The sequence below is a fragment of the Podarcis raffonei genome, chromosome 12, assembly GCF_027172205.1.
Source record: "Podarcis raffonei isolate rPodRaf1 chromosome 12, rPodRaf1.pri, whole genome shotgun sequence".
Taxonomy (NCBI): domain Eukaryota; kingdom Metazoa; phylum Chordata; class Lepidosauria; order Squamata; family Lacertidae; genus Podarcis; species Podarcis raffonei.
The window spans coordinates 26,617,209-26,640,422 of record NC_070613.1 but is presented as its reverse complement, the minus strand read 5'-3'; the positions used below and the strand labels follow the sequence as shown (position 1 = coordinate 26,640,422).

The following is a 23,214-nucleotide window of genomic DNA, read 5'->3' as shown; positions in this document are numbered from 1 at the left end:
CATAGTAGTGCTGAACCAAAGCATGTAAAATAAATAGTTCGGTTTTAGGGATCTTCTGATTCTATTAGTAACTAAAGCTTGGAACTCCTAGATGAGGAAACCCTGCAGTATGATTCTAAGTAGATATTACGATATCTTCTTAGAGTTTTCAATAATTCATGGAGAATACTTAAATATCACTGATTAGCAAACCTGATACCAACAAGTTGAGGAAATGGCAGCATAAAATCACACAAACCTGATACCATGCAGTTAACTTGTCTCTAAAGTTCCCATTTATCTTCCTCATGCTGCTTCTTTACTCAAGAACACAAAAGGTGAGGCATGTAAGCTTTACAATTACCTCCTGTTCTCTCACCAGATTTCACCAGATTGAACTCCCACAAATGTACCCTGGCTACAGTTTTCTGTTTTGCGGACTAAACAACAAGGGCTCCACTCATACAGTAAACCTCTAATTGGGTTTATCAGTGAGCCTTATGCTGTAAGCAGTATGTGTTGGGCATCCTGGCAAGAGATAACAATGGCTAAAGCAGGATCGGATAGCTCATTGATCAGTGATCACCATATAGGAGATGACTGATGACTGCACAATATTTGCATGAATATTTGGTCTGCACAATATTTGCATGAAGGTAATCAATGTCACAATTTGCCTTCAGTTTAGATGAAACATGGAAAGGACTGCCTTTTAGGCTTTCACTGTTTGTGACCTATCAAGCCAAATAGAGGACACTAGCTATTGGTGGTAGCCTGTCCTCCAGATGTTAAGTACTTAAAAACAGCCATACTGGATCAGACCAAAAACCTATCTAGTCAAGCATCCTCTTCTTATAGTGGTCACCCAGATGCCTACAAGAAGGCTGTAATCAGGATATGAGGGCAATATCCTTCGCCTCGCTGTTGTTGCCCCACTCAATCAGTACTCAGATGCATATTGCCTCTGATCCTGGAGGTAATGTATAGCCGTAATGACTAGTGGCCACTAATAATCTTTGTCTTCCAGGAATTTGTCTAATACAGCACTGTGACAAGGAGAATTCTACCATTAATAATATTTTCCACTAGTTTCCCTAGAACATGTGTTAAGCTAACTGTCATATAATTTCTGGAATCTCATTTGAATCCCTTATTTAAAAATGGTGTTACATTCACCCCTTTCCAGTCCTCAGATATGGAAGTTGATATTACAGACAAGTTGCATTTTTTAAATCATCAGTTTTGTGCTTGAGCTCTTGGGTGGGTGTCATCAGGACCTGGTGATTTATTCATTTTTTATTTGTCAGTAAGGCCTACAGCTTTGTCCCTTGCCACAACCATTTGCGTCAGTTTCTCTTTTCCTGAGAAAGTTAGTGCCGGTACAAAGATCTGCCCTGCATCTTCCTCTGCAAAGACATCTGTAAATAATTCATTCACTTTCTCTGCAATCTCCCTTTTCTCCTTCAGCAAAGTCAGGACTACTTTGTTGTCCCAAGGTCCAACCACCGCAGGGCTGCTACAAGACATTCTGCTACCTGAGATTGACCCAGCCACCTCCATCCCTTCTCTGCTGCCTCCACCCCACCTTTTCCTCCTTCCTCCCTTCCTCTGCTGCCTCCTTTCAACCTGCTTGCCTACACAATGTTCTTCTCTTCCTTTGCCTGCTCTCCGCTTCTCCGTTTGCTCAGCTGGCTGCAGAGACATGTTAATGAAACTCACTCCTGGTCTCAGTCTGATGAAGAGCTCATTGAATGAGGCAAAGAGTGCCTGTGCTGCCACAGCTTTAAAAATGCAGCTTAAATATATAATTTAAAAATTCTTTAAGCTTCAAAATGCAAGGAAATGCTAAACTCTATTTTAAAGCTGTGCATTTTAACACTCTGCAAATCAGTGGTGGCATAAGCACTTGACGGATAACCTCACCCACAATGCCTTGCTCTGAGAAAGAACCTCTTCCTCAGAGCAAGACCAGGAGCCCCTGCACAGTGACGGTCTATGGAAGCGGTTGGATGGATGGGTAGGTAGGTAGGCATGGAGGTGGAAGAAGCAATGAAAGAGTGGGAGACAGCAGTGGCAGCCACTGGCTAGTAGTGGCAGTGGGTGGGTGACCAGTTAATTGTGATGGGGGATGGCCAGGCCTATAGGCAGTGAGCTGGTTTGAGAGGTGCACAATCTGTCATTTCTCACTATCCATTGCCTGAGGATCACCTCATAGAAGGACCAGCCCTGCCCAACTGCCTGCCCAGCTGTTTTTCTGCATCTCACATATTTAAATATTGTTATCCGACTTGTGTGTTGTTTTTTTACAAAATGTTCCTCCTTTAGCAGTAGACTCCTCTTACCTAGGTGCCAGAATGTTTTAATTCACATGAGAGTTCAGATTAGAGAGCCTGCTACAGTGGTACCTTGGGTTAAGTACTTAATTCGTTCCGGAGGTCCGTTCTTAACCTGAAACTGTTCTTAACCTGAAGCACCGCTTTAGCTAATGGGGCCTCCTGCTGCCGCCGCACCACTGGAGCACAATTTCTGTTCTCATCCTGAAGCAAAGTTCTTAACCTGAGGTACTATTTCTGGGTTAGCGGAGTCTGTAACCTGAAGCGTATGCAACCTGAAGTGTATGTAACCCGAGGTACCACTGTAATTAGTCCGGATGGCTAAGACCCATTCTTGTAATGAGGGAAGGTTTCCGCACAATAAAAAGTGTTTGGATGCAGCAAAGCTTTTATTGGCAAGTATGCAATGGGCTACACAGTGTTTTGAGTGCTAATGGTTCTCCATCAGAAGATTACTGATTTCAGGCATTTCCTTTCATAGTTTCCAAGAGTAATGAAAGAGTTTGCAAGACACATATCTTATGTAGCTCTTATTGTAGATCACGAAAGGAAACTATTGAAATAAACCCTGTTATATTTTTATAAAATAACTTACCCGTATTACCCTGTTTCGCTTTCTCTCATTTGAAAGCATAGTTGCTGTCACTCTTTGATGCCTGGCCTACAAATATTTCTGAAAGTGAAGGCAGAATTGATTAAAGTTTATTCATACAAACACTTTTGTCTTCACACAATAAATGGGCAAATTCCATCCACAATAAATTTTCTGCTTGTTAAGGGCAGAACAGCTCCTAAAATATGAACAATCCATATTTTTTTTTAAAAAACCCATGAATGTATAACAGCACTGTTCAGGGAGATTTAGAATTTCCAAGCAATTTGCAATTCCTACTCCTTTAAAATTGAGAGATTGTCTAAGATAATAATACTAAAGGAAACCATAGTTACTGCAGAAAAGGATTTTTATTGTTTACTTTGTAATTCCTGAACCCTTCAAAACACATATTGTCTTATGGCCACATTGATAATGGTTACAAACACACTTTGTAAAAGCTGGACATTTTAAAAGAAGTGTGTCAGCAGCAGAATCACATTCCAAGGGCTACTGTCTTGCCTTGGTGTGGTCCAGTAGCTGCTAGTGCTCATTGTGACTGTTGCAGCAGAAAGCTAGGGGCCCAGACAGGAAGTGGAACCAGAGCCAATGATAAACAGTGTCAACTAATTTTAGATTTGCCCCCATCTTATTTATTTATTGCATTTATATACCTCCTTTTTCTCCCACTCCTCATTTAATCTCCACTACAATGCTTTGAGTTCTATAAGGGCAACACTGAGACTTCAGAGGAAGAAGCTAACAGGCAGTGCCACCTCCTGAATTGGATGGGTGGTACTGGTTGAGGGCAGATTGAAGTTGATGGGACAGTGCCCTATTTGCTGTAATGGATCAGCTGCCACTGGCCTGGTCCATTGTCCCTGAGCTAGAGCCAAAGAGGTTGCTGATTTTACTTCCATAGAACTCATATAAAAACTGTGATTCAGTTTCATTGATAAACAAATCATGAACCTCTTGCCCCACAAATGTTGCTGGACTACAGCTCCCATCATCCTTGACCATCGGCCTTGGCTGGCTGGGCCTGTTAGGCATTCAAGTTTAACAACATCTGGAGAGCCACAACTTCCCCAGCTCTGCTCCTATAGAGAATCATAATTCTAGGGTTCAGGATCATGACAACTGAGAACCATGATGGTTAAAGAATTCTGAAACAGGCATAAGATTATAGTGCAAACAGACACAGGCCCAGATGAAGTTACAGTTATGTTTTCAGCTTAAGGTTCACCATATAAAGATTCCTGTGGAGTCCTGTCAAATAAAGAAGGCATTTTATACATGACGCATTTGAACCCAGACTGTAATACTTATTAACTTGCTTATGACTACAGTCTCCAACTCTCCAGTTGTAGTAAATTGCAATTCCCTGAAGTTGGGGTGGGGTGGGGGAAGTAAGTCTTTAAGAAGTGGTGCCCAGAAAAATACTATAGGTAGTCAGGGGGCATGCCAAATCAGTTTCAGTTATCCATGTGTTTTATTAAGAACAGGAGTAGCACAACCAATTGTTAGTTTTGAAGCACTACAATCTTTCTACAGAATTCTTTCCTTATGCTTATGTTCCAAATAAGAATCTATAACTCTCATTGTGGTTTTGAAGAACCTCCAATCCACTCCACAAGTTCTTTCTTAAACACTTAAGTTTGACAAGCCCTCTTCCCCTTTTCTAACAGTTCACTGTGTAGGAACTCAAACCTATACAACTTGTGACCCACTAAGCAGAATGTAACATTCCAGCCATGCATGGTGGTCCACCAGAGCCTTGATAAATCTCCTGGCTTTTACTCTCTGACTAGCTGAGTGGATGAGCTGAAACATGTGGATGAGCATAGCTGGATCCAGTTCTCAAAATGTCCCATTTTTTGGGGGGAAACCTACTAATTTTACATGAGCACCCTGTTTTGTGTGGGATAAGCCAGCTTCATATAACTAATGTGCTTAACTCTATTTACTCCATGAAGGGGTTAAGACCATAGAGTAAACTGTTCTCCCTGGCTTAGCTAGGTCACATTGGGAGGGTTCCCAAATTCTTTATTCTCGCTCTTTTCCACCATGTAACCAACTAGTAAATATGTCTGGGCTGCTTGCTCCAAGCCCAGACTGTGTGGCTTTAGCAAGCCATCTTTGTGTTTCTGTGCAAATAATTTAGAAACATTTACCAATTTTGCTATTGTATGGAAAAGTACATGAATTTGCAAGTAAACTGTTTTTAACTTACCAAATGTATGGTCTCTTTCTGTGCTAAGGGGAAGTTGGGAGCTTTGGAAGAAACTTAGAAGGGGATATTTTCTGTTCTGACTTGCTCAAAACTTCTGCTCATAGAAGTCCCTCAAGTCTTGCTTTTCTCTCTGAATCTCTTCTCCTCAGAATCTCCTCAGACAAAAACTTTCAGACCCTAAGGGCCAAAAATGTCATAAGTAAATAAATAAAATAGAAGCTCTAATTGCATATACATCATTGGTCCCATTTTACAGAAAAGGAACACTAGCGATGCCAAGAACAGCTAGCAAACTTAACAGCACAGTGGAAGAAGGCACTTTTTGATTTTTAAATGTTGTTCATCCTGATGTAATTTGTCAATGAATTAAGGACCTACCTCACAATTTGTTTTGAAGGAAAAATGGGCAGGTGGAGAACCATGTATGCCCCCTTGAAGGAAGATGGGATGTGAGTGTAATAATGAAAAAGGTTGTTATACACTGAGGTTGATTTTGTTTTATTTTTATCTTAAATCGGTTGTTTTTCTTGTTTAACTTCCTTACTTTTGAAATTTGCTTTGTGGCCTTAATATATATATTTAAGCTAAAGGATAACAATGATGAATGCATTAAAACAAACATTTCTGTATGGCAACACAAAATGTTTTGACGTCTACTAAGTAGAAAGAAACCTTTTGCTGCTTTGGCATCTCCCCCACCCGCCTACCTCAAGCGGACTTTGCTTTTCTGGCCATATTCTGAGACGTCAAATGTTTGTTACAGCATGTCTAGACATGTGTCTTCCCAATAACAATTTGAATGGTGTGGGTCAAATGGTACACACAGGATCTTATTTATCAGGAGATGGAGTGTGGGAAACGAGGTATCTATCCTTCAATGTCTCTTCCTCCCTCTGGCTAATGATACCACTGATTGGTGAGGGAATAATATTTTCTTCAAGTAATTTCAGCAGAAATCTTTTGGACATGTAGTAGCATGTGGAAATGCCACTATTGTTTACTTATTTATTTCGTTTCTTGGCGAGCATTGCGTTTCATTAGGTACCCCCTGACACTCACTGCCTATTCAGCAGACATACTTTCAGAATCTTTTCTTTCCGGAATCTTTCTTTTCTTTTCTTTGTGTAAAGGGTATGTACCGGCTTTGTGGAATCCCTGTAGCAAGTTGTAAATGATGTATGAACTGAAAAATCTTTGCCTTGTACACAGTAGGAATACAGAAAGTGCTGTGCAGTCACTGCTGTGCTATGCTTTTTTCTATATATACAGACACACAGGATTCATCTCATATTCATTCTGACAAGTCCTTCAAGTCCAGATGTCTTTGGATGGGATGGATGGCTTGTGTGTAAATTTAGCATTGTCCTGTTCTTCCATATTATATATGAAAGGTCACTTGCAGGAATCTCAAAAATCAGGCCAGGTAAGCTACTTCTTCATTACATATTATGTGCTCTAGGCTTATTTCCTTTCAATACCAGCTACTAAGACCACATTTTTATTTTGCATTCCCATTATTTTTATGTCCTTTCTAGTGTTCAGCTGAAATTTCTTGCAAGGCTTTTTTTTCTGAGAAAATTTCTGAGGTTTCCCCTTTTCTCATCTCCCTTCAAAAAAGAAGGCCATATTTTTTTCCTGAATATTCTACACTTAAAAAAAGAAAAGAAGAAGTATGATTGCTGACATTTTATTAAACAATGCCCTGAAATGCTTGGTCTGGGGAATTGTGGATGCAAATTGGTGGCCAGGCTGCCAACATAGTTTTTGCCACTGCCACTTAACATCAGCATTGCAGCAGCAAAGCCAAACAAAATTACTTGGGGGGGGGGGGAGAAAGAAAGAAAAAGAAAGAAAGAAAGAAAGAAAGAAAGAAAGAAAGAGAAAGATACTATTTTACCGCCTTTGCTAATTGTGACAACTACCCCTGAAAAAAAACTTGGAGAATTTCTCTGATCCTTGGAGAAGTACATTGAAATGTTTTTCTCCAATTTCTCTGCCCACAAATGGGGTACTGAGATGACATTGTTGAATGGCTCTAGGCAAAACACACAGCTGTCTTGCCACAATAAACCAGATAATCTGAAAGGTGCAACCTTTTTTCTTTCTTTTTTTAGTTTAATCTCAGTCTGTGCAATTGGGTAGTGATTAAGAACTAGAAACAGCCCACATGCTAGGTGGCAGGAGGGGTGACTGTCTAGGACCAATTAAATTTTCACTCGAATGTTCCTCAAACAAGCTATTGTTTTCACTCAGCTAAAAGAGGCCTTGAGAAAGTGCACCATCTTACTGTACTTTTTCCTGCATATTTTTCCTCATGCTGTGACCAATGTGTGGCTGCTGCCTAGGGCTATTTGCAGATCTACCATTCAGTTCTCTTTTTTTTTTTATACACATCTGATGAATATCTGCTCCACGAAATTATTGCTCCAGATAGATCATCAATGTACTAACTTGGACTACTTTGTGCTGTGCAGAAGCTCCTTTGCTGCAAATAAGAAGTGCACACAGTCTTTGACCAGTACTATGGCGACTTCTCTCTCAGGACCTATCTGCATTATAAGACCATTTTAAGGCTCTGCTGAAGAATTCTGGGAAGCATGCTGAGAGTTGATAGGAGACTCCTAGTCCCCTTTCAGAGCTGTAATTCCCAGGTTTTCCTGGAAAGAGGGATTGACTGTTAAACCACTCTTGAGAGCTATAGCTCTGTGAGGGGAATAGGGGGCTCCTAATAACTCTTTGCACCCTTAAGAAGCTATAGTTCCTAGGATTCTTTGGAGGAGGCCATAACTATTTAAAGTGCCACAACACCGCTTTAAATGTGCAGTGCAGATGGGGCCCCAATTAAGCTTACTTGCAAAGGCATTTCCATACTAGTAGTTCCCTCCAGTGCAACCTATTTCAGAAAGATTACTTAAGGGGGAAAACCTCAAGAACAGCACAGTGAGGACTGAGTATGCTCAGTGGGCATTAAATACTTACTGATCATTGAGGGAGATAAATGGAAAGGTGCATCCTGGGAAGAGCATGGCTGCCTGGCCGGAGAATTCCTTCAAAATTTGCTGAGGATCCTACTTGTAAATGTTGGATTGAAAAGGGATAACAAAACAGACCTCTGTATTGTCCAATTCCAGTATGAAGATCACATATCCCCAAGATTCACATCATGGATATGGTTTACGAAAAAGCAGAAGACTCAGGAGTCAAGCCATTTGTTTATCTAGCCAGTATTGTATACTCTGACTGGCAACAGCTCTCCAGGGTCTCAGGAAAGTCTTCTCCCATCACCTGCTGCTTTTAGCTGGAGACACCAGGGATTGAATCGTTGAACTTCTGCGTGTGCTTTACCTCTGAGCAGAAGTAACAAGTCTATCACTATTGGCTGAATACTAACTAGCTTTTCAAATTGGTTTAAGGAAAGCAGATAGCCACAGTTTCACAAGTGACTGAGAGGCCTCCTGGAACCAATACAGAAATATTCCCCTTGCCTGTCTCCAGGGAAGTGGCAATGTGCAATTTATATCCCCACAAGGCATATTCAGTCTTCTTCATATTCTAAGGTAGGGTTTCCCAAACTTGGGTCTCCAGCTGCTTTTGGACAACAATTCCCACCATCCCTTGCCAGCAGGGGTGATGAGAACTGTAGTCCAAAAACAGCTAGAGACCCAAGTTTGGAAAACCCTGCTGTAAGGTGTATCAAAAGAGGTTTGTTGAGATTTCCTTGAAAGAAAGTCTGCTCACACTGCGGTGGAGACTGTATGCCTACACAGTACCCTTGGCACTTTATTACACAACGTGACTGGAGTCTTCCTCCTTCCCTAAAAACACGATCAATGTGAAAAAACAAACACAATTTACTCTGTCACAGAGCACATTAGGCTACAGTGGTTGGTGCTGTAAAATAATTCCCTGTGCCAGCCTTCAGTGATTACTTGCAGATATTTACTTTTAGCGCATGGCATATAGAACATTAAAAGCGTTTTGAAAATCCCCCAGTTTTTCAACTTCTGAAGGATTATTAACTTCAAAGTCGGAAGAAATGTCGGCCTTCTATGTTTGGAAATGCCAGCAGCCTTTGCATATCCCCACCACAGTACCAAGCAACCCCCAGCAGAGAGGAGCGATTACTGCCTCGGTGGCGAGAGGATGGCTTTTGATCTCCTAACATATTGGAAATTACTTAAAGGTAAGCCATCTGCTAGCTGAGGAACAAAAATAGATTACATCACACCCTGCTAGAAAGATTGTGTTAAATCCTGTATATCGAGGCTTTTAATAATTCTATATTAAGTCAGCTAATAGGATTAGGGACACATTTTCCTTAGGCATTTTTCACCAACTATTAAAAAAAAACAAAAAAACCTCACCCACCCACACCCACCCCACTTTTGGTGATGATCTGTAAAATTCAAGAGTGTTTCGCTGTGAATGAAAATAATTCTTTCAAGAATGAAACGCTTCTTTAGATCCCAATTGGTCTCCAAAAGGCACTTACCGTAGGAGAGCATTTTCTGGATGGATCCTGGGGAGTGAGAAGAGCAAAGTTCCCATTATTATTATGCTAGCATGAACCATTGATGATGGCAGGCTGCACTGACTTCGTGCAACTGTGAAAGCACTGAGCAGGCTATTTGAATCCATGCATTCGAGGGAATGGCAACAGTGTTTTGTTTTATTCTATTGTGCCCCTGCACCGGCAAACAAAACTAAATTGCTTCAAGGCAGCCCAGTTCTTAGCTGCATAAACAATATTTCACATCCCTGCTCCCATACTCTCAAATTTTGCCAATAATTTTCTGGGTTTCTGCCATTTATTTAAGACCTTCAGGAGACCACTGCACAGTAAACAGTTTGGAATACTGGTGTCACTGGTAAAAAGGGAAGGACAAGCATCCACAGTACTGCCGTAGGCAACTGTGAAGGTTGGTGGTGGTTCAACGGGCTGGGGAAAATAGTGGATTTTGTCTTTTGTCCCAAGAGCCATAAGCACAAGGAAACTCAAGGAAGAGGGCTTTCATTTCCCCTCCTCTTTTCACTGCTCCCTGTGTGCACCAAAAAGTCTGTCTGGCAGACATTATGAGATGGTGCATGGTGTGGACTGGGGCACTGGGTTATGAGGGGAGGGCAAATTGACCAAAATCAGACAGATACCCCTTTGCTGAGCAGGGCTTATGCACCTGCAAGGTGCCGTCACCTGATTTTGGTTAATTTCTCTTTCCTTCAGCAATCTCTCGTTGCTTCATGCCACACTGTTTAGAAGCTCTTCAGGGGACAGAGTTGGCTTTAATGGGAGAGAGGAGGAAGGGATTGGAAGCCCTCTTTGGTGAGTATCCCTCTACCTGTGGTTCTCAAGACTTGTCCACTGACTGACCACCGTACACAAGAGGCCCTTTGATATGATCTAGCAAGGCTCTTCTGATTATCTTGTCTCAATTCCCGAAGGGCATGTATGAGATGGAGGTAGATAATTTAACAAGCATGTTTTTTAGTAAGTGTCCAAACTCTTACTTGGAACGAAATCATCTAACTATTTCAGTCATAATAGATCAAACAAATACTTTCAGTGTGTTTGGGAAAACAACTGGATTGTTCTAGAGTTTATCATGCCGGTATTCTTGCAGACACCACAAAATGCCAACAAAGGAACCTTTACCCCCTGTATTAGTGCTGTATGTGTTTCATAGATCCAAGACAGATATCTGTTAGATTTGCTCTTATCCCGTCTGCTAGTTTAGAGTGATTCTTTTTCACCCACGCTTGAGACAAAACAGCATACAAAGCTCCCAAGCTCCCATGACTTTTGACCTCACAGGTCTTTGTTCAAGCAACTCATCTTCACACAATGCCCCCCAAGCATGCATAGGACACTAGGAGCAGTGTACCAGAAATCCATGGCAGCCCTGAGTCACAGTGCCACAAGCTAAGATGATGTGACATGTATTTCCATATCAAAACAGCAGAAACCTTTCTTTCCCCTCTTCACCGATGCATAACATCCCAAAAGGGAAGAACGGCCTTCAGCTAACACAGATCAATTTTCTTTCAGCTTCAATCACCATTTAATTACTGTTGACTTCTTTAACCTTCCCCCCCACTTCCTTTATAGATTAGCTTCCTTTATATTCTAATGCCATTTACTTTTTCCTGTAACTTAATCAAACTTGAAATGATATGATAAAAAAACCCATATTTCCCTTCTTTCTTCCTGTTCTTTGTGTTCGAGTTACTTCAAAATGCAGATTATTTCTTGGAGGAGAAAAATATTTTTTAATGAACCACCTTTTAACTTTATCAACCTACAGTATCTACACATCATTTCCTTTAACTGAGTAATTGCTTAGATGACTTGATGGTTGGGTGGATGAAAGTGCTAGAATTTCACCTTTGGGCTTTCTGGCTGAAATAGTAGTGTTACCAAAGTGCTTTCTCTCTCTGTGTGTGGTGAATTATCATAACCCACCTCAGTCTTCAATAAACAACACGTGTTTCATTGCTTATTTAAATGTGTAATTCTTCCAAATTGGTATCTGTCCTGTAGACAAGACTTTATGTTAAAGAACACAAAACATATATGTAGATTTGTTATATGTGCGCGTGCACACACACGCATATCAACTTGGTAGGGATAGCAGTTAATAAAATTATACCGCCCCCCCAAAAGTGTTGCAAGCACCACAAAGCTAATATGAAGAGACCTTTTGGAGATTTCAGTTCTGAAAGAGAAAGATGTGATGTGTTACAGCTTTAACAGTATGAAAAATTATTTTTATTAGTAAATGTATTTATATCCTTCCTTTCTCCCAAATTGGGAGGAGTTACTGAGCTGAATGAGTGAGTGTTAGCCTGTTGGGGTACTACTGAGCTATCAATCTACTGAGCTATCAAACAAAGAGAAAAACTGTCTTACACATTTGATGTATAATCGGGAAGTAGCTGTTCAAAATCTAGGCCAAGACTGATCAAGGGCTCTTATGACATAATCATGGAATGTCAACACTTGTGGTATATTAGAGCTAAATGTTGGCATGATCAGCTTCATGACCAGCATCACTGCGCAAATGCCACACCCCTTCAGTGGGCCACTATTAACTTCAAGCCTTTGGACATCTTCCCTTTGCTATTTCTGCGCGTTAACCTGCTCCCTCCAAGCATGCAAGCAAATGACTAGTGAGCAAATGGAGTAGCATTCATTATCTGCCTGACTCTCTCCCTGTAGGCCAGAGTCAGCTAACTTGTGGTCCTCCAGTTAACCTATGGCCCTCTGGGCCTAATAATCACAACCACCTAGCACAGGTGTCACTAATATTGGCCCTCAAATGTTGACTCCAACGCCCATCATCCCTGAGCATTGGTCATGCTACCTAATGGTAATAGGTGTCGAAGAGCATTGGGTGGACGGCGTGACAATGACACAGGTTTCCCATCCCTGTCATATAGTCTTGTCTCACAAGAGCAAGACTCTGTTGCATTCTTCTTTGTGACTTTGTATAGGATCAAGGTACCAATTATCAGGCCGAAGTACTTATTGTTATATGTTATATTAGCATTTTACCCATCTGGGAAAGATACTTTGAAATGTACTGTGAGCTTTTATGTCACAGAACTGTTGGAGAGCTCCAAAAATATTTTACCAGGCAAGTCCGACTACAGAGCTCAGTTCTGTAGACTGGCTTATCCTGCAGGGTCTCGTGCTATAACTTGCCCACTTGAAGAAGATGGAATGCAACCATACTTTGGGAAGTGAGTCAGAACTAGCTGGCTGACTCTGCCCCACTTATCTGTCCCCTAGTTTTCTCAGGATGTTCCTGCAGGCTTCTGTACTACTTAGCCCAGAAGTTCATCAGTTAAGACAGTAAAAGCACATTACTAAAATGCAATTAATCAAAAGTCCAAATAACAATTTCCCTCATATCATTCAAATATGAATATAAGTTCAGAAAAATAAAACCAGAAGGAGTCTGCTTTATTTCTGCTTAGTATATTGATAGAATAATGTTAGTAATATTTATACTAACTCTTTGGGGCCTGTAGCTTCATTTGGAAATTTGATAAGTTTTGTGGGCAGCATCACAAAACTGCTACCGTGGGAGCCTAGCTAGTAATAAAGGATAAATAATTTGCCCCAAGGAACTGAGTAAAAGACAGAGGTTGGAACTGAGCCCCTAATGCCAAATATTTGCCCTCACAATGTACAACAAAATACCCATTTCACAGATGAAATTGAGAATGCAAACTGATGAAGTTCATGCCCAAGATGGTTACATTCACCAACCCATTGCTCACTTTCCACTGCTTTCCCCCATTTCCTGGGTATTGGTGGAGTCTTCCTCTCTTTTCCTCATTCTCCATCCACGTGGCTGCTGATTCCTCTTTCTCCAGTGTTTGCCTTCTGCTGCTCACCTCTGGGCCAAAGTGGGGCACAGAGGCATTCTGGGAAATTACAGAAGATAGGTTGCTGGAGGCAAACTCTTCACTTTAAACTAATCTCCACTCAGTAAAAATAAAATAAAAAATACCATAATTTAAAGAAAAACTGATAGGGGCCAGGGGCCTTGTGGGTTCATGAGAGGTGACTGGATTATGTGGTGTTCATGGGCACTGTGTTGGTGACTTATTTATATGAATGTACAAAGCTGCCTTATAGACCAGGGGTCAGCAAATTTACCACGCCTCGGGCTGGTGTCTCCAGCGCCGATCGCACAGCAGGCCGGAGGACGGGGGAGCGCGTGCCCATATGCGTGCGCACACGCTATTTCCGGGTCAGAGGAGCACTGGAAATAGCTTGTGCGCATGTGCATGGGCCTCCTCCGACCTGGATGTGCACCAGAAATAACGCTTTCGCATGCACAAATAACGCTTGTGCATGCGCACAAGCTATTTCCAGTGCTCCTCTGACCCGAAAGTGAGAAGCCGCACAGCGCAGCGCCGGTAAGAGCAGGCGGCGGGGGTCGCCATGGGCTGGATAAACAAGTCACTTGGGCCTTATCCGGCCCACAGGCCTTAGTTTGGGGACCCCTGTTATAGACTGTCAATCCAGCTCGACAAGTAGATCCACCCAGCCAAATACTGCCTTGAATGGCAATTGCTCTCAAAGGCCTCATTTCCTGCCCTTAATACGTGACATCCTTTCCACCGTAGATGCCAAGGAATGAATCTCAGGTGGTCAACATTCACAGCCTGTGCTCTTTCACTGAACTAGGGCCTTCTCTGGTTACAATATTTACAGTATCAGTGAAGTGAGGAGTTTATGTTTGACATTTACACTGTACACAGCTTAATTTAAACTGTGGCGTTGACTATGCAGGGCCTCAGAAAAACAGTGTGTGTGTGTTTGTGTGTGTGTGTGTGTGTGTGTGTGTGTGTGTATACATATATACCACCACCCATCCTGCACTTTAAACTCTGTTCACTTTAGTTTTGTATTGGTAATATAATTTGTACGTCTGAGATACAGTGTGTTTCTGCTCATTACAAGAAATGGAGGTGATTTAGCCATGCATAGCACCTGTCAAGTCTCTACTAATTGAGCTGATTATCCATTAACAAAGCAATGGTAGACTGACTCTCTCTCTCTCTCTCTCTCTCTCTCACACACACACACACACACACACACGCACGCACACACACACACACACACACACACACTCAGAAAGGCTCAAGGGGTGGGTGGTGAAGAGAAAGAAAAAGAAAACCAAATGCCACCTGTTCTCATTAATTCAATAGCCAACATCAGCAGAGGCTTACTAATGAGAAGAGTAGAAAGTGCAATTATCTTGCCTCAAATGAAATGTCTCGTGAAAGAGAATAAGAGAGTAATGACTCGCTGGCTTATTTGATACATTCTGTGTTTGTGAAAAGTGACGTGCCTGTAAATGAGTACTGTGATGGACAAAGAATCCCCCCCCCCAAAAAAATTCAGATTTTCATCTAGAAGTCAGTGTAATGACATGTGAATTTGTTAATATAACCCACTAGATGTAGACTTACGATAAGTTAACTTAAGGAAGTTCACAGAAGGAAAGTTTCCAGGCCCCTCATCCCCTTGAAACCCGCTACAACATGCCCCCAACCAAGCCTCTCTCCAGATGTTTGGGGGACTTTCCTGACCAATGTAGGAGAGAGCACAGCGGCTGCTGGAGGGCGGAAGAGAGAACAGGAAACTTCAATGAATTCTTAAGATAACTTATCTTAACACATAAGCATAGTTGTGCAAGTTTAATAAAATGCAAAAGAAAATCCTATCCTATCTGCCTTTAAAGTGTCCATAAAGTTAAAGATCTGTTCTTGCTTGCTTCCAAAGGAAGCATATATCTACAACTTTTATTAAGAGTACAAGAATAGCGCCACATATCAGTAAAGAATAAGATTCTTAATCTCTACGATTCTATGGTTTCTTAGGTACACTTCACCCAGGGTTTGTAGGGAAGGAAGCAATCTTTCAGATATTTGGGGCCAAAGTTGTTTAGGGCTTTAAACACTAATGTGAGCACCTTGAATTGGGTGTGGAAACAAACTAGCAACCAGTATAGCTGTTTTAGAACAGGTTTTGTGAGTTCTAAATAGAACCCTGGCCAGTTATTTGGTCTTTGCCTTTTGTAGCAATTGCATTTTGTCGCAATTGACGTCATATTCAGGAGCAGCCCCACATAAAAGCATGTTGCAATAATCCAATCTGGAAGTTACCAGTGCATAAAATGCAGTGGCCAAGTTCTATGTCAAACAGGGGCTTTAGCTGTCTGGAGCGGGAACATACCAAAGCACACCTAAACATCCATTAATAGTGTTGGATTGCTCAGTAGTAAAGCCTGGGCTTCGCGTGCAAAAGATCTCAGGTTCACTCGCTTACATCTCCAGCTAGGGCTGGGAGACTCGTTTCTGCAACCCTGGAGTGGCACTGCCAGTCAGTGTTGGCAATACTGAGGTAAAAGATAGACCAGTGGTCTGGCAGCAGCTTATATTCCTATCCGTCCTGACACGTAAACTTTCTGAAAAACCATCACTATGGCACATAATATCTAATTATGCTATCCCTGGAAAAGAGAGTTAGTGGCAGACTTGTGACATCCTGAACCTCACAATTTAATGAATGTGCTGCCATTCCATTTCTTAATATGCATGGAAGTGTAACATTTAAAGAACAACAGAGTGTGCTAGTTTTATAGAAAAAGATGTGCCAGAGCTCACCATGAACGCCTACCTCGTTCCCTTAGAATGGCAATGGTGCCCACCGAAGAGGTACTGGAACTGAGTTCCAGTGAGTTCCAGCTGAAAAAATCCCTGAACAGAGATATAGAATATTTTACATATAAGATAGCCTGTACGAGAGCCCAGAACTGGATTCATCTGATTCTCCTGTGGTTCTTGTTAAACTCCCATGGACACGTTCCAGTTTGTCAGTGTCCAGAGGAGGGCAACCAAAATGGTCAAAGGCCTGGAAACGATGCCTTATGAGGAACGGCTAAGGGAGCTGGGCATGTTTAGCCTGGAGAAAAGGAGGTTAAGGGGTGATATGATAGCCATGTTCAAATATATAAAAGGATGTCACATAGAGGAGGTCTTTAAGCAGAGGCTTGACAACCATATGTCAGGAGTGCTCTGATGGTGTTTCCTGCTTGGCAGGGGGTTGGACTCGATGGCCCTTGTGGTCTCTTCCAACTCTATGATTCTATGATTCTATGATTCTATGACTTGACTCAGGAAGTCCATGCAGCTGGACAAGAAGAGAAACTTGAGAGCTTTGAGAGTGTGGAGAAAGAGATATATGTTGTTCCTGAGGAAAAGGAAGGAGGAGCTGTAATGCTGCAGATGACAAAGGAGAGCCAGAGGCCTGACATGATGGCTACAAAGGAAAATAAGAACTTGATGTCGAAAATCTGGTTTGAATTGGAGATTGAAGAATGGAGAGATCTCCTTATGTGGAGATCTGAAGATCCCAGGATTACAAATCTGATTAAGGTGGAAGTTGGAGCTTTGGGGACATTTGGACTTGAAAGGAGTAAGAAACAAGATTCGGGCTCCACTTTTAAGTATGGAGGTCTGGCTGGAAGAAACATGGATCCCATTGGGCTAGAGCTTCTCCGAGATCTGGTGCTTAATATTAAGGACCATCAAAAAAACCGGCAGAGAGGAATTGAGAGAGAATTAAGAGCCTCGGACGTGAGATCTCCAGGCTGATAGTAGATTAAGACTGATGGACATTTGTTGGGGATTGAAACCGGGAAAGGGGGGGTGGAGTTTGGGAATCCAAAGGGTGCATAATTATAATCTGTTTTTGTTTTTATTCTGTTTTGTTATTTGTATGAAGATTGGGGAAGTCGTGGAAGGGAATTTGGGTCGACTTTAGAAAAAGGTTTTAAGAATGAGTACTGATGTATAAATATTGATGTTTATAAGGTAAAATTGGCTTTTTAAAAATGAACTAAATAGAAAAAGGTAAAAAATTAGGGATAAGAACTTGCTGAACTAACAATTTGAATTGGAATATAAGAAGGGGAGGTGTGGGGAAGTCAGGGAAATATGTTATAGAAAAATAAGGATTGTGAACTCTATGTGTTTTTAAACTTTTTTGTTTTTCTTTTTTGATTTTTTTAATGTATTAAAGTGGAAAATTTCAATAAATATCTTTTTTTAAAAAAGGAATAGAAATTTAATTAATAATAATTCTACCCTTGACAACTGGGAGGAAATATATAAGAATTTGCTGCCTTCAATATCAGGCAAACTGAGTTCGCTTTTCTTGTTCTTTCTCAGGCATTTTAAATTATTCAGAGTTTTTCTCCCCCTCTTAAAGATTCACCCCTTGGTTGTTAATACGCAATGGGTGCTGCTGACTGTACAGTTCTGAACATGACAACATCTGGAAAATCCCAAGAATGCTGAGCCTGACTATATGCAGTTTATAGGGTTTCAGGAGTCTGCGTTGCTTCCTTTTGCTAGCATTTTATAATTAAGGAAAATAGTTTAGATGGGGAAAGAAGCTCCAGAGTTTTTTCTTCTTCTTGACCTATTTATGCCAAGATGACTCTTTAATCACTAAAACCTCCGTGTTATAGGGGGTCAGAGGCTTTGTGTGTATTAACACATGAAGTCATAAGACAGAACTGAATAATTCATTAATTGCTTGAATATGGCTTGGTGCGGTTTTGTTTCTGCATTACACTTAATGAATTAAAACAGTGGGCTTGCATCATTTTATAAAACAAGGAGCAGGATATTAAGGGACACCATCAACATTTTCAGTTTCCTTTCACTGACATTAAATGCAAGCTCTTACATCAGTGAATAATCAGTGCTTAGCTTAATGGCATGTTTCTGATGTCTGCCTAACATTGACATTAAATCATGTTGTAAAGTCTGGTAAGCTTGATCTTCTTCGCTCTAGAGTTATTTGTTGAACAATTTGTTGCTTTCCCCCCTGAATTTTACAGTACTCAATATCACAACATCTGGGAAACCCCAAAGCATAAATCATTTTTTTATTCCATTTTATCTATGTTAAATGAGGGCAACGGTCTCCCCCCATCCAGTAGCTTTGAAAATTTTGGAGGAATAGTGCAATATGGTTGCATAAAAGGGCTTATTCAAGTTTTCCTTTGGTAGCTGAGATCACAAGGAGGCCAGTTCTCTGAGTAGTTGTACAAATCTACCTGTGTGACACCTGTACCTTAAAGGACTGGTTTCCTAGCTGAAGCATGCTGGGCATTTTGAAGTTGACCCAATAGGGGGTATCCAGAGGAGGGCTAATAGATTGACATGGATATTCTTTCATGGCCCAAACGTCCTGAACAACCAACCTGGAGGAACTGAATATGTCATAATTTCCCACAGAATGGAAAAGTAATCCGGAAGGACAGTGCAGAAGCCCCAAATGCTTTGCGCAGAGAAAGAATAAATCTTGCCGCCCCCTGAAGCACCAAACTTATGCACATGCTGTTCTAAGTGGCTAAGATATTTATGTGGTACCTTCTCTATTTAATGCTTACGTGAGGCCAAAAATGGATGCCAGAGTTTCTAAGCAATGGGAAATATAAATGGATTCCCACTGTGAAAGGAAGTGATAAAATTGTTGTTGTTTAGTCGTTTAGTCGTGTCCGACTCTTCGTGACCCCATGGACCAGAGCACGCCAGGCACTTCTGTCCTCCACTGCCTCCCGCAGTTTGATCAAACTCATGCTGGTAGCTTCAAGAACACCATCCAACCATCTCATCCTCTGTCGTCCCCTTCTCCTTGTGCCCTCCATCTTTCCCAACATCAGGGTCTTTTCCAGGGAGTCTTCTCTTCTCATGAGGTGGCCAAAGTATTGGAGCCTCAGCTTCAGGATCTGTGATAAAATTACATGAGGTATTTGCTACCCCAAAAATGAATCAGTAGGTTGGGTCTCATTAAGGCTCCCTGCAGTTGAGAAATAGAAAGTGCTATCAATGACTTCAATGAAAAGTTGTATATGTGTATAAAACCCTTACGGTTCACAAACAGCACAAGTCAACTACATATAATACATATCAGCTAAACACACATAATCTAAAAATCAACATATGCACAAGCAGTATGAAATAAAAAACAATAACGCCATATAAAAAAGAAAGAGGAAAATAAATTAGTGCAAAATTAGCACCAAAAATATATAGCTATTAAAACATTAAAGATCTGAGGAAATATAAGGTCTTCACCTGGTGCCAATTGTACAGGAGAATGAAACGCCCATACAGTGGTACCTCGGGTTAAGTACTTAATTCGTTCTGGAGGTCCGTTCTTAACCTGAAACTGTTCTTAACCTGAAGCACCACTTTAGCTAATGGGGCCTCCTGCTGCTGCCGCGCCGCCAGAGCACGATTTCTGTTCTCATCCTGAAGCAAAGTTCTTAACCTGAAGCACTATTTCTGGGTTAGTGGAGTCTGTAACCTGAACCGTATGTAACTTGAAGTGTATGTAACCTGAGGTACCACTGTATATAAATTGTATATTCTGTCATCCAACACAGAGCTAATGTGCTGAAACCAGTTATCATAGTGGGGAGGGATACCGCCCCGCTTGTTTTCAGATTAATCTACAACCATCACTTCTTTTCAGACATTGTAGAATCCCACTTCCTAAGGCTACTGGGCATCATGACTGTACGTCTTCCACTGTCAGATGCAAGATGCTTTTGTATACAAGGGGAACACAAGTGGGGTGGAGGGAGTTCTGTTGCACTCAGGTCCGGCTTGCAGATTCCCCATCAGCATCTGGTTGACCATTCTAAGATCAGGATGCTGAGCTAGACAGGCCTTTGGTCTGTTGCAACAGTGTTCTCCTCGTGTTCTTATTTATGTTCCTTTTTATCCCCGCTTCTTTTTCTCCTCCCACTTTGGGCACATGCTTACCCACTGAATTATAGCCCAGGCATGAAGAGTATTTTATTGCATGAACAAAACTTGTGGGGAGGGGAGAGAGTCAAAGCATTTTGCACACCACAGTATAGCTGTGTAAAAGATAGCCATAATCAACAAAGTGCTGTTTAGTGAAAAGCAAAGAGCTTAAACAAACAAACAAACCATGATTTGCTAGAGTCAAATTACTGCCTCCTTGATTCTTTCCAGCAGCTGGGATTTCTCCAGCAGATCATCTTGATCAATAATCTGCCAGCGTTAATCTCAACAAGGTTGAGATTGTGAGAACAAATGAGTCGGGTAAGAGAGACACAACCAATTTGTAGCAAGGCCCAGTATAAATGTGCCAGACTTAATTATGAAATATTATCTGTAAAGAAGTTTTGGAGCAGAACCCATTTGAGAAAATTGACAGTGTTTATTATCAGCCCTACAATTTCTGTTCTATAAATAAGAAGAATCAGAAACTGGATGCCCAGGACCAAATGTGGTTTCCTAAGGAGTACTCACCTCAGAGACAAGGGGCGCTTCCATTTTATGGGCTATTTTCAAGTGAAATTCAATCACCAGCAAATTCACGTTGTGTAATAGAAGTTGATTTGGTGCTTTTGTGCAAAAAACCTGCTTTCGCCCTTCACCACCTCAGATCCGACTTTTTACAATAAGGCAACTGCACTGTAATGCACAGTGCAATGTAAATGCACTGGAAAGCGTGGGCAGCAATTGCTTAGCATATAACCTCCCTATAAATATTCTCCTCTTTCAAAAACTTTCATTTGTGAAAGCTGGTTAATTTTTGAGATAGATAGTGTGTGGTGGGGGAAACTAGGCAGGGAAATATCTCAAAATCTGTGAAATGAACCACAGGTTAAAAGTAAAACAAAAAATGTGTGGGCTCATCAGCCTACAAAAATCCTGAATTTCATCAGACAATGCATACTAAATGCATGCAATATGCATGAAATATGACCTTGAGGATGTTTCCTCAACTGAAGAGAGCACTGAATAGAGGATTTCATCACGTTTAGAATACTAAATCATTCTGCCACATTGCTATGGTAATACATGTTTTTTGGGCTCCCTGTACCATTCTCCTATCAACTTACATTTTTTCCTCATTTCTTAGATCTATGGTTCACCATCTCCATTGACTGCAACGAAACTGACTTCCATGTAATAACTTTAGTGCCAGGTTGCAGTTCTAAGAATGCTCCACTTCGAGGAAGATTTAGCTGAAACCTATGGGGCCCGTTTCCAAGGAAGGGCATTAAGTGGTCTTGTGTACCTCAACATAACATTCTGTGCTCATCAGAGCATCACTGGCAGGTGTCTATCCAACCCATAGCTCCCCCTACTTTGCACTGCCCCATACCTGCCCCAGTGAATGCAGTGCAGCTTCCCCCTCCCACTATGAACCACGGCCGGAAGGGATGAGGAAGCTGTAGTCCTGACCATTATCCATGCTGTCTGTGGCTGATGGAAGTTGGAGTTGAAACATCATCTTGAGAGTCACAGGTTTCCCATCCCTCTTGTAGCACATTCTTGATACTCAGGAAACAGATATCCTAAGCAGCCTTGATACTGGTAGTGTGGTTTACAAAAAACAGTTCTAATTTACCCTGGGATGTGGGGTTGAAATAAAAAAACCTTCCCAAGTCTTAACTCCTACTGCTGTTATATTTGCTGTAGTATTAGCAGTACAATTTTACAGTTAAACTGAAACTTTCAACAATCTCTCCCGATCTTAAGGAGAACCTCCCAAATCCAAAATCTATAAATACTGTTTTAAAACACATTTGCATATGGAGCACTAACAAGGTGTATTATCAAATTTGTGATTAGAGTTCTGTTTTAGAAAGAAAGGCAATTAATATGCTTTTTAGGAAAACATATTAATTCCTATGGATTTAATTCTATCTGCAGCTGACATTCTCTTTAATCAAAACACTGCACAAAATCAAAGGAAAAAGCCATGGATTAGAATTTCTTTTGGTCATGTTTTATCTCTCTTGCTCATTTAAAGAGCTAGTTTGTTTAGCTCTCAATTTGAATACCACATGCCCATATTTTATAGACATAGATATAAGCATAATATACATGCATGGATGTACATATCTTTATATATGTATTTACACAAAGATCCATCACATTTTAAGAAAAGAAAAATATGCATCAGCCACCAGCTGTGACTAGAAATGTTTCTTTAGCTTTCTACATTTAATGAGGCAATACGTTAGCATCCTTCTTTATATATCTATCTATCTATATTAAGATCAGTAAGAGAATTATGTAAATAGAATAGCCAGGCCTGATGAAACAGCAATTAGATGTCTTTCTTAGCAGCTGTGGGCTTCAACTCATGATGACAGATGATTAGCCAGAAAATTCTATGCATATTTATTTAATGGAACATTTGGCGATTCAGTTAGGAAGATTTATCCAGAAGCCATTAAAATGTTAGAAAATGACAATTGCATAGTTTAATGTAACAACAACAAAATAGTACAAAACTACACACACACACACACTTAAGCTATTTGGCTGTCCTTTTGGTAAGTTTGTATTGGTTCAATGATATACTTGGAACCTCATTGATTTTTGTTGTTTATTAGTCCTATGGAGGGTGGGAATTCCAAAGCAGACATTCTTTTAGATTTTTAAGCTCTCATTATTTTCATACCTAATTTAGTTGCCCTTAAATCCCATTTATT

At 40.9% G+C, this 23,214-nt stretch overlaps 1 long non-coding RNA gene across 1 annotated transcript in view; it reads left to right on the top strand.

The window, feature by feature from the left end:
* LOC128424269 (uncharacterized) overlaps positions 1–23,214 on the top strand; it is a 127,964-nt gene that overhangs the window by 15,531 nt on the left and 89,219 nt on the right. The window contains exons 3-4 of the long non-coding RNA XR_008332972.1: positions 6,407–6,560; positions 9,131–9,320. This is a non-coding gene — a long non-coding RNA (uncharacterized LOC128424269). The remainder of the gene's footprint in view (positions 1–6,406; positions 6,561–9,130; positions 9,321–23,214) is intronic.